Genomic DNA, 13,029 nt, shown 5'->3' with positions numbered 1-13,029 from the left:
AGACCAAACCTTGTTAACGTAATTGTAAAATCGTAATGCTAATTTTGCCCAAAAGAAACACCATTGAAGAATGATTGAGAACTTGTATGGCGAGAGCAGGAATGTTAGAGGTATTCTCTGGTTAATGCTAATGTGTGCTCCACCTTTCTGAGTAGCCTCGTATAGCACACTGTATCCAGAAGGATTCTGAAAAAGCCTTAGTGAAGCAGCATAAATGAGAACCCAGGTGCCTTAAGTCAGAGAACAAAGAGGTTAGAGGTTCACAAACAAGTAAAATAACAATCTTTACAGTCCGGGAAGAAACAACCATTTTTATAGAAGTGTTACGTATACTAATATATAATAGAGTATTCCTGCTAAGTTTTAATGAATGACTAAATTTATTGTAATTCCTAATATGGCAAGTATAAAAATAAACAAAAGATTGTTGAAGTCCTAAATAAAGATTTACTGTAGGCATAAAGATCAAAATATTTGCAAACAGCTGTCCCAGAACAGGACTGACAAGCTATAGCTTATAAGTGCAGGTCAATGTGTGTGCCATTTACTTTTTACTTAAAGAAATATTTGTGTTCGAGACCAGCCTGGTCTACAAGAGCTAGTTCCAGGACAGGCTCCAAAACCACAGAGAAACCCTGTCTTGAAAAACCAAAAAAAAAAAAATTTGTTTACATATTTTCTATGATTGCTTCTGTCTTAATACAAAAAGACAGAGTATCTGCAGCAGGGTATATAAGGAATTTTACAACTCTACAAAAAAAACAATATAAAAATAGGCAAAAAATTATTTGAAGAGCATTCCTTCAAAGGAGACATACAAATGGTCAGTAAGTACACAAGAAGATGCCTAGCATCACAAATCAATAGGTGTTATGGTCTGACTATCAAATGACCCTCACAGGCTCATGTGTGTGAAACACCTGGTTCCCAGCTGGTGTCACTGTTTGGGGGGTTATAGAGTATTTAGGACATAGGGCTTGGCTGACAGGGATGTGCCTCTGAGGTAAACCTTTGAATATAAACCTTGTCTATATTTCTGATCTATAAAAATATGAAGAGCTTTTGCCACTGTGTCTTCCTTACCCGATGGCCTTTAACCTCTGACAGGACTGTGAGCCAAAATTACTCCTGCCAGGTATTATAGCTGAAATAACTAACCCACCGGGAAGTGAGAATCAAAGCTATGTGATATCACTTCACATGCATTAACAGCATCATTATTTTTAAAAAGAAAACCACAGATGCTGATGTAATGGGGGGAGCTTATATAAAATGTCCAAGGGAATATAAAGTAGGGCATTTGCTATGGAAAATAGTATGGAGGTACCTCAAAATATTAAACATTTGATTCTAATAATGAGAAAAATGATTGAACCTACATCCTAGGAGATTGTGTAGGTTACAAAGTAGGTGTGTGTGTGTGTGTATAAAATCTATTAAATATTTAAATTCTCAGTGAGATAAAAGTATATGACAATAAAGCTATTCAAGGAATATAATGTGTAAACAATTTTATGATTTTTTCAGTACACAGTATAGAATGAAATTTACAAAACAAATTCTAGTATTACAATACAATTAAATTTGGATGTTCAATATTGAATTTTTAAGCTAACATGTTTGTATTCCTTGACCAGCAATTTATCTAATATTTATAGGATAGGAAGTTAAAGGCACAGGATCTGAAAACAGAGAACTTATGTTCAAATTGTAATTCTACCACTTACTATATGACCCTGGTTTTATCTAAATCTCTAATAAATTATAAAGGTTTATTGTGTGATATTTTACTCTTTTGGCTTTTTAAACTCTTTGAGGGGGCCCACCACCCAGCTCCTAAATAAATCACACACATGGAGGTTTATTACTCTTTATGAATGCCAGACCTTATCTTGGCTTGTTGCTAGCCAGCTTTTCTTAAATTATCCCAACTTTCTTTTGCCTCTGGGCTTTTACCTTTCGTTGCTGCTTTCTCTGTGGTGTACTGTATGGCTGGGTGGCTGGCCCCTGAGGTCCTCCTCCCCTTGTTCTCTCATTCTTCATTGTCTTTCTTCCCTCAGATTTCTCCTTCTATTTATTCTCTCTGCCTGCTAGCCCTGCTTATCCTTGCTCCTGCCTTGCTATTGTTCAGCTCTTTATTAGACCACCAGTATTTTTGACAGGCACAGCGACACAGCTTCACAGAGTTAAACAAAGGCAGCATAAACAAAAGTCACACACCTGAAAATAATATTCCCCAACAAAGATTAAATGAAATAAATGAAGTATCAGTTATTTTTCTCATTGTTGGGAACTAATTACCTGACAAGAAACAGAGGAAGAAGTATTCTGACCATGTTTTAAAGGCATAGTCCATCATGGAGGGACTGAATGACACTAGGAACGGCTTATGGCTATGGCAACAGGAAATGATGTAGGGGAATGAGGTACAGTAGTGGTATTGGGATAGCCTGACTTATTGGGCTATACTAAGCCAGGATATACTTAGACCGCAACAGGACAGCTCTGGAGGGGTAGAGCCGCAACAGGACAGCTCTGGAGGGGTAGAGCCGCAACAGGACAGCTCTGGAGGCTGGAGCTGCAATGGGACTGCGCAGCACTGGAGGAAAAGTGTCCTGACTATCAGGAAGCCGTGCTATCTGAAGCTGAGGTGCAGTGGGGGATGGTCTCCCTTCAGGATATAGGGATCCTGCTCCTCTCCTGGAGAGCAGCTACAGCTGAGTTCTGCTCTGTTCCCTTACAGGAACATCCTAGCAGAGCTATCTGCTTCTTCTCCAGCCCAAGATGTTTCTTCTGCTAGCACTGTGCTAGGGGAAGCCCCCTGCAGAAATGTAGCAATCTCCTCCCGCTCCAGGGAAAAGTTGTTACTTTTCCTCAGCTGGCCTTGCTCAGCCCCCTTAAGGAGCATCCTGGCAAGGTTTTTCTGTTCTGTTCTGCTCTGCTTTGCTGAGGCCCCCTAGGGAGTGTCTCAGCAAGGTTTTTCAGCTCAGTCCCCTAAGGGACTTCCCAAGTCAGGTTCTTCTGCGAATAAAGGTCGGACTCTTTAGAGAAAGGAGTCCAGTTAACAGCAGCTCTCAATTGAAGTAGTGGAGATGCTTATATAGGGCTTCTTAGAGGCGGAGTCTTCCCAGGAAAAAAAGGGATTGGTTGATTTTTCCCTGCTCAGGGATTGGTCAGTTTAGTTGGTCAGGGGACAGAGATGACTCTGCCTTCATGGCCAAACTGTGTTTCTTTCCCTGGTCCTTTTTAGCTTTTTGACTCTAATCTTAGGACCAGGGCATATTTCTTTCACTGGCTCTGATTCTACGGGACAAAGTGTGTTTCTCTGACACTAGTTTCAGAGCCAGGGCACAGTCTTTAGTCCTGAGACATGTTTCTTTGTAAAGATGTTTCTCTCCCTGGCTCAGGTCTCAAATACAGGGTGTGTTTCTTTGACTCTGGGTTCAGAGTCAGGGTGCTCAGTGATTGTCGGTTACCTGCTCCAGTTGTCCCTCTTACTGTACACATGAGATTGCTAGCTCACATTCGCGTAGAACAAGAAGCAAAGAATGGGAAATGATGGCTTTCTCCTTTCTCTTTTACTCAGTTTAGGTCCCTAAGCCATGGGATCAGCCAACAGCATTCAAGGTGAATCTTGCCTCTTCTGGTAAGCTCTTTGGAAATGTCCTCACAGTCACACCCAAAAGTGTGTATCCTAGGGAATTGTCTTACTGCTCCGTGACCAAAGCAACTTGGGGAGGAAAGGGTTTATTTCACTCACAATTCCATATAACAGTTCATCATCAAAAGCAGTGAGGCCAGGAACTTAAGCAGGGCAGGAATCTGGAGGCAGTAGCTGATGCAGAGGCCATGGAGGGGAGCTGCTTACAGGCTTGCTTCCCATGGCTTGCTCAGCCTGCTTTCTTACAGAACCCAGGACCACCAGCCCAGGGATGCTACCACGCACAATGCACTGGGCCCTCCAATAACTAACACTAATTAAGAAAATGTCTTCCAGCCAGATTAAATGGAGGTATTTTCTCAATTGAGGCTCCCCTCTTTTTAGATAAATCTAGCTTGTATCAAGCTGACATTAAACTATCCAGGACAGCAATTCTAAACCCAATCAAGGGGACAATGAAGACTGCTCGGTAAAGGAAAAGTTACTACATCATAACATTCAAGCTGTGGCCTGTTTATTGCTTACTGCATTTTCCCACATTTGCAGTGAGAAAACAGCGAAAATGGAGAGGAAAAAGAATATGAGCCCAGATGAAGCTATGGACAGAAGTGTATACTTTGGCAGTTGTCTGAGTCACTGTTGTACTGCCATGAAGACATTGGAGCCAAAGCAACAGTTATAAAAAAAAAGCATGTAATTGCAACCTTGATTAAAGTTTGAGAGAGATAGTCCATGATCGTCATGGCATCATGAGGCTGAGAGCTTACATCATCATCTGTAAGCAGGCAAAGAGAAAAGGCCAGCGTGGACTTTTGAAACTTCAAAGCACACATAATAACATACCTTTTCAACAAGTTTTCATCTCCTCTAACAGGGCCACACCTCCTAATTTTTCCCAAACAATTCTACTAACTGGGGACTGAATTCAAGTACATTAGCCTATGGGGGGAGGGGGGGCAATATCATTCAAATCATCACAGCAAGGAAAAAAACTTGAACCCAGCGGAAGCAGAAGTCAGAGCAGGTTCAGATAAAGTAGCTGTTACTGATGAGAGAATATCACCATTACAGAGAAACCTTGGGTTCTACACTGGGACATTAGAAAAGGAGATCTCACCCATTGAAAGCTCTAGGACTTAGTCTGATGAGTGAGCTATGTAAAGCTGTGAAAGACAAAATCTAATCTGCAATGGAAACCAAAGATATTAGAGAAACCAGAAACACAAACATCAAAGAAAAGCAGCAGGCATTGCATGGAACAAGCCTACAAGAGAAGACATGAATGCTGTGCACCCCTAAGTATAAATAGGTGGACTTCTCCAAGCCCATGGAGCCCAGATGATGGGCATGAAGCTGCAAATTTCAGTGTTTACCCTGCTGAGTTTTGGTCTTGCTTAAACTGATCTTTCCTGGCTATGCTTCTGTTTGTCTCTTTTCAAATAGGAATGTTTACCCTGTGCCATGGTATGCTAAAATCGTACACACACACACACACACACACACACACACACACACTCAAACACACACTCTTACATGAGTTTACAGCTTGCCCTGAGTCTCAGAACAGACTCTGAATTGGGATTTTGAACAGTGGAATAACTGTGGGACTACTGAAAATCTGAAGACAAACTGAACGCATTTTACATAATGAGATGGCCATGAGCCTAAGGACCCAGTAGTCAAATGGGAAACGTCCCTTAGAGGTTCATTTCTCTGGCTAACGGAATTATTGAAAGGTGATGATGTGGGAGTGTCATATATCAATCTGTTGATTTCATTGGTTAAGCAATAAAGAAACTGCTTGGCCCTCATAGGTTAAAACATAGGTGGGAGGAGTAAACACAACAGAATGCTGGGAGGAAGAGGAAGTGAGGTAAGACGCCTCAGAGAGAGACGCCTCAGAGAGAGACGCCATGCTCCCCTCTCCCGGGTAGACGTGATAGCTCTGCTCTCTGAGGCACATGCGATAAAGCTCTGACCCAGGATGGACGTAGGCTAGAATCTCCCTGGTAAGCCACCTTGTGGGCTACATAGATTATTAGAAATGGGTTAAGAGGCTAGAGCTAGTGGGCCAAGCAGTGTTTAAAAGAATACAGTTTCCATGTAATTATTTCGGGGCATAAGCTAGCCAGGCGGCCGGGGTGCTGGGGACACAGCCCACCACTCTTACTACAACAAGGTGAGGCTCAGTAGAGGAAATAGTTAATTAAAGTGAGGGTTGGAGGATCTATTAGCCTTTAAATTTATAACTTGACCTCACTTCCTCCCAGTGTCAGCTTCCTTGTTTCCTAAGCCACAAACCATTTCCACCACTGTGCTCTCTCCACTATAACAGGCTGTACTCTCAAACTGTGAGACGAAGTCTTTCTGTAAGCTGCTTCTCATCAGCCACATGGTTTCACTGATAAGGGAAGTAAATACAGATGGGTAATCATTTGGTAAAGTAGCAGGATTTGGGGAGGGGAGATTGAGTCAGGGTTTCTCTTTGTAAACTTGGCTGTCCTGGAATTCACTCTGTGTACCACGTTGGCCTCAAAGACACAGAGATCCTCCCACCTCTGTCACCCAAGTGCTGGGATTAAAGATGCGTGCTACCATACCTGGCAGTAGCTACAACCTTAACCCTTAAAAAAGATAACTACTATTGCTGGCACATACATATTACAACCTAGAATAGTGCCCATCCCCTGCCTCACATCTCTTTGTACGGGATAAAGTTTAACCAGAGGCACGACATTCAGTCATTTATGCATTGGTATTTGGCTGTTTGGTGCTGTAATGGCAGAACTACATAGGTGAAATGGAAACCAGAGGGACCACAAGATTCAAATATTTACTATCTACTCAAAAGAAGTTTGCTGATTTGTACCATACAGCAATAGAAGGAAGCACCTAAAAATGTAACATTTTCGGATGGTAGAGAATACATATACGGCAGTGACGACAAGACAGCACACACCGCAGTGCGACAAGGAGAGCACACACTGCAGTGACGACAAGGAGAGCACACACTGCAGTGACGACAAGGAGAGGACACTGCAGTGACGACAAGGAGAGCACACACTGCAGTGACGACAAGGAGAGGACACTGCAGTGACGACAAGGAGAGCACACACTGCAGTGACGACAAGGAGAGCACACACTGCAGTGCGACAAGGAGAGGACACACTGCAGTGCGACAAGGAGAGCACACACTGCAGTGAGGACAAGGAGAGCACACACTGCAGTGCGACAAGGAGAGCACACACTGCAGTGCGACAAGGAGAGGACACACTGCAGTGACGACAAGGAGAGGACACACTGCAGTGACGACAAGGAGAGCACACACTGCAGTGACGACAAGGAGAGGACACTGCAGTGACGACGAGGACACTGCAGTGACGACAAGGAGAGGACACTGCAGTGACGACAAGGAGAGCACACACTGCAGTGACAACAAGGAGAGGACACTGCAGTGACGACAAGGAGAGCACACACTGCAGTGACGACAAGGAGAGCACACACTGCAGTGACGACAAGGAGAGCACACTGCAGTGACGACAAGGAGAAGACACTGCAGTGACGACAAGGAGAGCACACACTGCAGTGACGACAAGGAGAGCACACACTGCAGTGACGACAAGGAGAGGACACACTGCAGTGACGACAAGGAGAGCACACACTGCAGTGAGGACAAGGAGAGCACACACTGCAGTGACGACAAGGAGAGCACACACTGCAGTGACGACAAGGAGAGGACACTGCAGTGACGACAAGGAGAGCACACACTGCAGTGACGACAAGGAGAGGACACTGCAGTGACGACAAGGAGAGCACACACTGCAGTGACGACAAGGAGAGCACACACTGCAGTGACGACAAGGAGAGGACACTGCAGTGACGACAAGGAGAGGACACTGCAGTGACGACAAGGAGAGCACACACTGCAGTGAGGACAAGGAGAGCACACACTGCAGTGCGACAAGGAGAGGACACTGCAGTGACGACAAGGAGAGGACACTGCAGTGACGACAAGGAGAGCACACACTGCAGTGACGACAAGGAGAGCACACACTGCAGTGACGACAAGGAGAGCACACACTGCAGTGACGACAAGGAGAGCACACACTGCAGTGACGACAAGGAGAGGACACACTGCAGTGACGACAAGGAGAGCACACACTGCAGTGACAAGGAGAGGACACTGCAGTGACGACAAGGAGAGCACACACTGCAGTGACGACAAGGAGAGCACACACTACAGTGACGACAAGGAGAGGACACTGCAGTGACGACAAGGAGAGGACACTGCAGTGACGACAAGGAGAGCACACACTGCAGTGACGACAAGGAGAGCACACACTGCAGTGAGGACAAGGAGAGCACACTGCAGTGACGACAAGAAGAGCACACACTGCAGTGAGGACAAGGAGAGCACACACTGCAGTGCGACAAGGAGAGGACACTGCAGTGACAACAAGGAGAGCACACACTGCAGTGCGACAAGGAGAGGACACTGCAGTGATGACAAGGAGAGGACACACTGCAATGACGACAAGGAGAGCACACACTGCAGTGAAGACTAGGAGAGCACACTGCAGTGACGACAAGAAGAGCACACACTGCAGTGACGACAAGGAGAGCACACACTGCAGTGAGGACAAGGAGAGCACACACTGCAGTGAGGACAAGGAGAGGACACTGCAGTGACGACAAGGAGAGGACACACTGCAGTGACGACAAGGAGAGCACACACTGCAGTGACGACAAGGAGAGCACACACTGCAGTGCGACAAGGAGAGGACACTGCAGTGACGACAAGGAGAGCACACACTGCAGTGACGACAAGGAGAGCACACACTGCAGCGACGACAAGGAGAGGACACTGCAGTGACGACAAGGAGAGGACACACTGCAGTGACGACAAGGAGAGCACACACTGCAGTGACGACAAGGAGAGCACACACTGCAGTGACGACAAGGAGAGCACACACTGCAGGGCGACAAGGAGAGGACACTGAAGTGACGACAAGGAGAGCACACACTGCAGTGACGACAAGGAGAGCACACACTGCAGTGACGACAAGGAGAGGACACTGCAGTGACGACAAGGAGAGGACACTGCAGTGACGACAAGGAGAGCACACACTGCAGTGACGACAAGGAGAGGACACTGCAGTGACGACAAGGAGAGCACACACTGCAGTGAGGACAAGGAGAGCACACACTGCAGTGCGACAAGGAGAGGACACTGCAGTGACGACAAGGAGAGGACACTGCAGTGACAACAAGGAGAGCACACACTGCAGTGACGACAAGGAGAGCACACACTGCAGTGACGACAAGGAGAGCACACACTGCAGTGACGACAAGGAGAGCACACACTGCAGTGACGACAAGGAGAGGACACTGCAGTGACGACAAGGAGAGCACACACTGCAGTGACGACAAGGAGAGCACACACTGCAGTGACGACAAGGAGAGGACACTGAAGTGACGACAAGGAGAGGACACTGCAGTGACGACAAGGAGAGCACACACTGCAGTGACGACAAGGAGAGCACACACTGCAGTGACGACAAGGAGAGCACACACTGCAGTGACGACAAGGAGAGCACACACTGCAGTGCGACAAGGAGAGGACACTGCAGTGACGACAAGGAGAGCACACACTGCAGTGACGACAAGGAGAGCACACACTGCAGTGACGACAAGGAGAGGACACTGCAGTGACGACAAGGAGAGGACACTGCAGTGACGACAAGGAGAGCACACACTGCAGTGACGACAAGGAGAGCACACACTGCAGTGAGGACAAGGAGAGCACACTGCAGTGACGACAAGAAGAGCACACACTGCAGTGAGGACAAGGAGAGCACACACTGCAGTGCGACAAGGAGAGGACACTGCAGTGACAACAAGGAGAGCACACACTGCAGTGCGACAAGGAGAGGACACTGCAGTGACGACAAGGAGAGGACACACTGCAATGACGACAAGGAGAGCACACACTGCAGTGAAGACTAGGAGAGCACACTGCAGTGACGACAAGAAGAGCACACACTGCAGTGACGACAAGGAGAGCACACACTGCAGTGAGGACAAGGAGAGCACACACTGCAGTGAGGACAAGGAGAGGACACTGCAGTGACGACAAGGAGAGGACACACTGCAGTGACGACAAGGAGAGCACACACTGCAGTGACAACAAGGAGAGCACACACTGCAGTGACGACAAGGAGAGCACACACTGCAGTGCGACAAGGAGAGGATACTGCAGTGACGACAAGGAGAGCACACACTGCAGTGACGACAAGGAGAGCACACACTGCAGCGACGACAAGGAGAGGACACTGCAGTGACGACAAGGAGAGGACACTGCAGTGACGACAAGGAGAGGACACACTGCAGTGACGACAAGGAGAGCACACACTGCAGTGACGACAAGGAGAGGACACACTGCAGTGACGACAAGGAGAGCACACACTGCAGTGACGACAAGGAGAGGACACTGCAGTGACGACAAGGAGAGCACACACTGCAGTGACGACAAGGAGAGGACACTGCAGTGACGACAAGGAGAGCACACACTGCAGTGACGACAAGGAGAGCACACACTGCAGTGACGACAAGGAGAGGACACTGCAGTGACGACAAGGAGAGGACACTGCAGTGACGACAAGGAGAGCACACACTGCAGTGAGGACAAGGAGAGCACACACTGCAGTGCGACAAGGAGAGGACACTGCAGTGACGACAAGGAGAGGTCACTGCAGTGACGACAAGGAGAGCACACACTGCAGTGACGACAAGGAGAGCACACACTGCAGTGACGACAAGGAGAGCACACACTGCAGTGACGACAAGGAGAGCACACACTGCAGTGACGACAAGGAGAGGACACACTGCAGTGACGACAAGGAGAGCACACACTGCAGTGACGACAAGGAGAGCACACACTGCAGTGACAAGGAGAGGACACTGCAGTGACGACAAGGAGAGCACACACTGCAGTGACGACAAGGAGAGCACACACTGCAGTGACGACAAGGAGAGGACACTGCAGTGACGACAAGGAGAGGACGCTGCAGTGACGACAAGGAGAGCACACACTGCAGTGACGACAAGGAGAGCACACACTGCAGTGAGGACCAGGAGAGCACACTGCAGTGACGACAAGAAGAGCACACACTGCAGTGAGGACAAGGAGAGCACACACTGCAGTGCGACAAGGAGAGGACACTGCAGTGACAACAAGGAGAGCACACACTGCAGTGCGACAAGGAGAGGACACTGCAGTGACGACAAGGAGAGGACACACTGCAATGACGACAAGGAGAGCACACACTGCAGTGAAGACTAGGAGAGCACACTGCAGTGACGACAAGAAGAGCACACACTGCAGTGACGACAAGGAGAGCACACACTGCAGTGAGGACAAGGAGAGCACACACTGCAGTGAGGACAAGGAGAGGACACTGCAGTGACGACAAGGAGAGGACACACTGCAGTGACGACAAGGAGAGCACACACTGCAGTGACGACAAGGAGAGCACACACTGCAGTGACGACAAGGAGAGCACACACTGCAGTGCGACAAGGAGAGGACACTGCAGTGACGACAAGGAGAGCACACACTGCAGTGACGACAAGGAGAGCACACACTGCAGCGACGACAAGGAGAGGACACTGCAGTGACGACAAGGAGAGGACACACTGCAGTGACGACAAGGAGAGGACACACTGCAGTGACGACAAGGAGAGCACACACTGCAGTGACGACAAGGAGAGCACACACTGCAGTGACGACAAGGAGAGCACACACTGCAGGGCGACAAGGAAAGGACACTGCAGTGACGACAAGGAGAGCACACACTGCAGTGACGACAAGGAGAGCACACACTGCAGTGACGACAAGGAGAGGACACTGCAGTGACGACAAGGAGAGGACACTGCAGTGACGACAAGGAGAGGACACTGCAGTGACGACAAGGAGAGGACACTGCAGTGACGACAAGGAGAGCACACACTGCAGTGAGGACAAGGAGAGCACACACTGCAGTGCGACAAGGAGAGGACACTGCAGTGACGACAAGGAGAGGACACTGCAGTGACGACAAGGAGAGCACACACTGCAGTGACGACAAGGAGAGCACACACTGCAGTGACGACAAGGAGAGCACACACTGCAGTGACGACAAGGAGAGCACACACTGCAGTGACGACAAGGAGAGGACACTGCAGTGACGACAAGGAGAGCACACACTGCAGTGACGACAAGGAGAGGACACTGAAGTGACGACAAGGAGAGGACACTGCAGTGACGACAAGGAGAGCACACACTGCAGTGACGACAAGGAGAGCACACACTGCAGTGACGACAAGGAGAGCACACACTGCAGTGACGACAAGGAGAGCACACACTGCAGTGCGACAAGGAGAGGACACTGCAGTGACGACAAGGAGAGCACACACTGCAGTGACGACAAGGAGAGCACACACTGCAGTGACGACAAGGAGAGGACACTGCAGTGACGACAAGGAGAGGACACTGCAGTGACGACAAGGAGAGCACACACTGCAGTGAGGACAAGGAGAGCACACTGCAGTGACGACAAGAAGAGCACACACTGCAGTGCGACAAGGAGAGGACACTGCAGTGACAACAAGGAGAGCACACACTGCAGTGCGACAAGGAGAGGACACTGCAGTGACGACAAGGAGAGGACACACTGCAGTGACGACAAGGAGAGCACACTGCAGTGACGACAAGAAGAGCACACACTGCAGTGACGACAAGGAGAGCACACACTGCAGTGAGGACAAGGAGAGCACACACTGCAGTGAGGACAAGGAGAGGACACTGCAGTGACGACAAGGAGAGGACACACTGCAGTGACGACAAGGAGAGCACACACTGCAGTGACGACAAGGAGAGGACACTGCTGTGACGACAAGGAGAGCACACACTGCAGTGACGACAAGGAGAGCACACACTGCAGTGACGACAAGGCTGACTAGTTTTCATAGTCAACAATACCAAAGACTAGACAAACATACAGGTGTTTTCCTATCCCCAAAATAGTAGTCATTTTAAAACTAAGCTTACAGATTCTATGTTGAGTACAAATATCCTAATTACCTAAATTACCTAAATATCATACTTAAGGGACTTACAAGCATCATATATTAAGGAATAATACCAGGCTATAAAATAATTTTTCTGACTCTACCTCTTAAAATTGAATCATATTATGTGAGAACCATAAACATAAAGTATCAGCAGAAATGGACAAAGAGGACTAAGGAGATGACTCCATGGGTAAAGTGCCTGATCACAAGCCTGATGACCCGAGTTCAGATCCTAGAACACACTTTAGCCTTGAGGA

The 13,029-nt window shown here is 48.1% G+C and overlaps 1 protein-coding gene across 3 annotated transcripts in view; it reads right to left on the bottom strand.

The window, feature by feature from the left end:
* The window catches only part of Anapc10 (anaphase promoting complex subunit 10), a 57,674-nt gene that overhangs the window by 37,838 nt on the left and 6,807 nt on the right, over positions 1 to 13,029 (bottom strand). The window lies entirely within an intron of this gene.

This window comes from Microtus oregoni, unplaced genomic scaffold, assembly GCF_018167655.1.
Source record: "Microtus oregoni isolate MIOR12 unplaced genomic scaffold, Mior012 000014F_ref0000157, whole genome shotgun sequence".
NCBI classification, from domain to species: domain Eukaryota; kingdom Metazoa; phylum Chordata; class Mammalia; order Rodentia; family Cricetidae; genus Microtus; species Microtus oregoni.
This window is presented reverse-complemented; position numbering and strand designations above follow the sequence as displayed.